This window comes from Chaetura pelagica, unplaced genomic scaffold, assembly GCF_000747805.2.
Source record: "Chaetura pelagica isolate M959 unplaced genomic scaffold, ChaPel_1.0 scaffold123, whole genome shotgun sequence".
NCBI lineage: Eukaryota > Metazoa > Chordata > Aves > Apodiformes > Apodidae > Chaetura > Chaetura pelagica.
Genome location: NW_009953295.1, coordinates 9,893,376 through 9,898,627, shown reverse-complemented (window position 1 = coordinate 9,898,627; position 5,252 = coordinate 9,893,376). Strand labels below are relative to the sequence as shown.

Here is a 5,252-nt window from a genome sequence, read left to right as displayed (position 1 = left end):
GTAAAATACTCTCAGAAAAGCAGTTTTCTTTTGCAGCCTCCAAGTAAGAAAATACATTAATAAAGGAAAATCAAGTAGCACAATGTAGCAATTCCATAATCTCATTTTACTGGCCAGATCATTCATTTGTACTGTGATTACATAGTGAAGCTTTTAAACTGCAGAGATAGTTCCCAGTTGTTTCTATTTGCTGTCTTATCTGATTTCAAGCCATGGTTCCCTAGGCTCTGGCAGGCAGATCACTTCAGGGCCTGCCACGGACACAGCCCTTACATTAGACCCAATTCTATGCTGGCCTAAAGGGACAGAAAATGGGCAGCAAACTCCTTTGGGTACACAACCAGATAAACACAGTCTTGCCTACAGAGCTGGACAGGGAAGGTGCTGCTGCCGCTGCCGCCTTCTCTTCTCACTGTCACCCAGTCTATTCCCTCTCCCCTCCCTGCTCCTGCTTTGGCACTCTTTTAAATTCTGCTTAGAGTCAGTTTGATGTCAGCTCAGGTCACCCCAAGTCAGCAGGGCCTTTTGCACAGCCCTCCCCAGCCCTCCTGCATAAGGCAGAGGCAGCAGAGGCAAGGCCAGTACAGGAGCAAGGGAAGAGCTGCTGGCTCCAGGCTTCCTACATACAGGAACACTGGTAATGAACAAAGACCCTTTGATTAAATACTGAGGTATATTGCAGAAATAATAAAGGGCTAATTTAGATGAGCTCTCATTTACTTTCATTATACCACAATCCCTTTTTGTAGACATCCCTTGCTTTCTCTGTGGCTCTGCAGAGTCAGACCTGAAATGGTGAAGAGCTTTCTTGTGCACCCTGAAATTTCTAAGGGCCACCCAGCTTGAAAAGCCAAAATTTCTCTAGCTGGATCTATCTTTATTTATAACTTCTGCTATTTTTTTTCCTGTGAATAAGATGATGAAGACTCTGTGGAATGAGTTAAAATTATTTTACCATTATGTTTACATCAGTTATATAAGAAAATAGGGGATGATCAAATACCCAAAATATCTTAGGGAAGAAATTTAAAAAGGATACTTCAAAAGTGCTATGAGGATGATCCAAGGGCTGGAGTACCTCTCCTATGAAGACAGGCTGAGAGAGTTGGAGCTGTTCAGCCTGGAGAAGAGAAGGCTTCAGGAAGGCTTTATAGTGGCCTCCTAGTACCAGAGCCCCTGGAGAGGGGTTTCTTACAAGGGCATGTAGTTATAGGACAAGGGGGAATGGTTTTAAACTGAAAGCGGATAGATATAAGTTAGATATTAGGAAGAAATTTTTTAGTGTGAGGTTGGTGAGACACTGGAAGAGGTTGCCCAGGGAACGTGTGGATGCCCCCTTCCTGGAGGTGTTCAAGGCCAGGTTGGATGGGGCTTTGAAGAACCTGATCTAGTGGGAGGTATCCCTGCCCATGCAGGGAGTTTGGAACTAGATGATCTTTAAGGTCCCTTCCAACGCAAACAATTCTACGATTCTATGATTCTAAAAGAGTTCCCTTTATCCACACATGAAACATTAATACTTCATGAAGTCCAGATGAAATTGGCATATTAGATTCTATGTAAACATCTGAAATCTGTCTTTACTAAATGTTATTTTTTCCTAAGCTTATGTTTAACTTTGGCAGGAATAGATTCGATAGAGAATATTTCTCGATAATTATGTGTTTGTTGTAGTATTCAAAATTTGAATTTGGATAGCCTTAATGCTGTTTTCTATGTCTTATGTAACAAAGACCAAATAAATATTTCCATGGAAAAGTCTTCAAAAGTCACAGTTCACCTTCATCTTGTAGATCCCTGCCTCAGCAACAAACTGTATGAAGACAAACAAGCTTTACCACCTAATGGGACATTTTTGAACTTTATCCACTGAAGAAAAAATGCTACATGACCTCCTCCTATGGTTGATACTGAACTAGAAGGACAGTTTCCTGATTTAGTGTGGACTCCAGCTAACTAAGCTTGGGTGTTTAAAATTCAGGTGTTCTCATTTCCAGGTCAGACATTTGATATTCATCTGATGTAACACAGACAGCTATTTTAGTATGAGAACTATCACCTTCTTGAGTTGCTTTTTCTTCTTTATTCACTGTTAACAGGGCACAGGATAAACAGCTCACATTCCATAGTCTTTCAGACATCAAAAATTAAAAGAAAATTTATGCCACTCATAGTCTTTACATTATCTTGAAGCTGTACAATAAAACCATACAACAAAACACTTATTTTATATTCCACCATGATTTCAGCCTCTTCTGCACTAGAACTTAAGGTTGTTACAATGCACGAGAGAAAACAAATGTCTCAGGGGGCTCTCTTACTACTGCTATAAAGAATATAGGAAAAAAATTAAAATTAAATTTCAGAAACACTCAGTTTGCATTTCTTCTTTACCTGTTTTGCAGCATGCCCATTTATGGATAGGCTGCTTCAGAAAACCAGAAATGCTCCTTTTTCTCAGGATGTTGGTAAAATAGGAGTAAAAACACAAGTTGCATACATTGGCTTTTGAGCTCTATACCCATTTGTGCAACATCTGATATATTTGATTTTACAATCCACATAGACTTGTTTCAGGTTTTTTCTTGAAAACAGTTCAATATCATCACTAAGATTTCAGATTTTGAAATTGGACAAAGTAAACTGGGAAATATTCTATACCCGTTGAGAGCAAAACACTGATATGCCCATTTTTTCAAAAGTACTGATTTAGTGTCCTAATGTATATATGTGAATCTAAAACACCTAGCTGAATTGGGAACCAAGGACATGAAAAGCAGAACTGGCCACAGAATACCTCTCTGCTGTTGAACATAGGCATAAATGGTCTTTGAATAACGAATAGAACTACAGCTTTAAATCTTAGTTAGACCAAAATAATGATTATTTGCATTTTTAGAAAAAAAGTCTTAAGAAAAATCAAGTTCTTGTCACAATAAAATGATGGTGGAACTGTCAGCTTCAGGAAGAACCATCAATGTAGGTGATACATTACAGGCAGGCATGCTAAAACCTCCCCAGCAGCACCGATAATCTATTTAAGCAATGCCTCAGATAAAACTCTTCTGAGAATCAAATTTAACACATTGACCAGATCAGTGTTACCCTTGGCCTGAGTGTGTGACAGTAAAATAATAGTTTTACACATATATAACAAATCATATTAATTATGGTCTGAGTTTAAGATTTCTTGAATGAATAATTGAGGGAAATGAGACATAACAACTATGTTGCAAGTGAGTTACTGAAAACATTAGATTTTCCGTGTGAATAGGATGATTCTAAAGTTGTGATATCATCAAAACAGAGCTGCAGACAAGTCTAAATTATCGTATTCGTTTGCAGTAAACTGTACATTTCCTGACCCATCATATGAATTATTATTTCAGCAGTGTTGCTTCCTGTCCAGATCCTATGCCAAACAGACAATATTCTGCCTGCCTTGACACTCCAAGCACTACACTGTGTAACACAAGACAAATATCACAGAGTACACCTCCTCCGCACACATCTGTTTCCATCTAGAAATTACAGTATATATAGTATATATATATATACACAGTATATACCCAAAGGAGTTTATGAGAGGATTCTGAGTGTTTACCAGGTTGGTCGGTACAGTAGCAGGAGCCCTGTCCATGTTGCCACCTGTTCAGAAGACCATAGGCAAACGTCCACTGCATGGATACAGATCAGCTCCAAAGCGCACATGTATGAAGTCTTCCTCTCCCGGGATGTCCACCTGTGCCCTGAGCAGACTGTCTGCATTTGGATCCAGTAAATCTGATGCATTTTTCTTTGTGCCAGTCTTTCTGCCCATGCCCAGATCAACTCAATGGCACATGCACAGTTCCTGCTACCCCAGATAAAACAGACTCACTCTGCAAAGGACTAGCATATGCTCTTGTATTTATGGCACCCATGTATTTTCAGTTCTCTGAAGTGCTAAAAAGGACATCAACATAATGCTGTTTAAAGAAACAGCATAACTTACACTGCTTAGAGCTGCTAAGGATCTCATACTTTCCATCCAGGAAGTGGAAGAAAGGACCCTGGAGTTTTATCTCTAGGAGCCCCATACAGAAGGTACCCTTTGCAATCCGATCCTGGTGATATCTGCCATAGAGCTGGTGAAGGTACAGGGCAAAATCTCTCCTTAAAGTTTCAGCTCCAAAAATATGCATTTTGTAATGTTAACTGCATTCATCTGCACCAAATATCAGATAAAGAAAACAAATCATAACATTGTGAATTTGCATAAGACACATGAAGTACAAGAAAACTTGTGAATGAATAGGAAGAAGAAACTGTTCATTCCAAAAGAGAAAGTGTGGGGTTTTTTAAGAAAACAAAAAAAGAGTAAACAATGTGGAAAATGCCAAATCTTCAGTGTAGTTGCCCCTCACTATACAGTAACACTCTATTAAAATAAATTGTATTTACACAATACCTACAGAAAAAAAAAAACATGCTCTGTAGTGTTTCAATTTGTAGTGAGGATGTTAAAAGAAAGGAGATATAAGCAATCTTGTACCCTCCCTGAAGAAGATGCCCTATACCTGCAACTCAGACGCTCCCCAATTTTGGAAAAAAAAATAAAAAAAAAATTATTAAATTGACTAATTTCAGTGATCATATCACTTGTACCTGTGGCATTCAAATCTTAGCAGTATCAAGTGCTGAAGTACATGTTCCATGTCAGAAAATTAAGTCTGCAATTCCTGGACACTTAAAGTATACTTGATAGTGGAAGAGAAGCACCACTGACTGCTCCAAAAATAACACTGAAGAGATTTACTAGTGAAAGCTGATATTCAGAATGCAGGGAAAATGGATGTGATTGTTTCAGTGAATTTGCACTCTTCTATGCAGGAAAAGTGTTTACTTTTACTGAACTTCAAGTTAGTAAAGTCAAAGATTATGTCTTTCAGGTTTTTTATAACTGAATCATTTCTCACCCTTTCAAAACATCTTCTTTAGCAATTGGTGCATGCCTTTCCTTAGCACTTGAGTGTGACTACTCTTGAATCATCAAATTCAATTAGTGGTACCATGTCACCTAAAGAGCAATGCTAAATGAGATAAAGAGGATAAGAGGGACCGCAAAGTGGAAAACAGATGCATTTATTATAAAACAGATGCTTCGTTTTGGGAGTAAGGCAGTGTCATAGAAGTATTTGAACACTACTAAAGCCATTTTTGGGAAAAGAGATATTCTAACATACATTAAAAAAAAAAAAGAAAATAAAAGG

At 38.2% G+C, this 5,252-nt stretch overlaps 1 protein-coding gene across 1 annotated transcript in view; it reads right to left on the bottom strand.

Annotated features, from left to right (window-relative positions):
* Window positions 1-5,252, bottom strand: part of FGF14 (fibroblast growth factor 14) — a 401,195-nt gene that overhangs the window by 333,996 nt on the left and 61,947 nt on the right. The gene's annotated exons all lie outside the window — the stretch shown is intronic.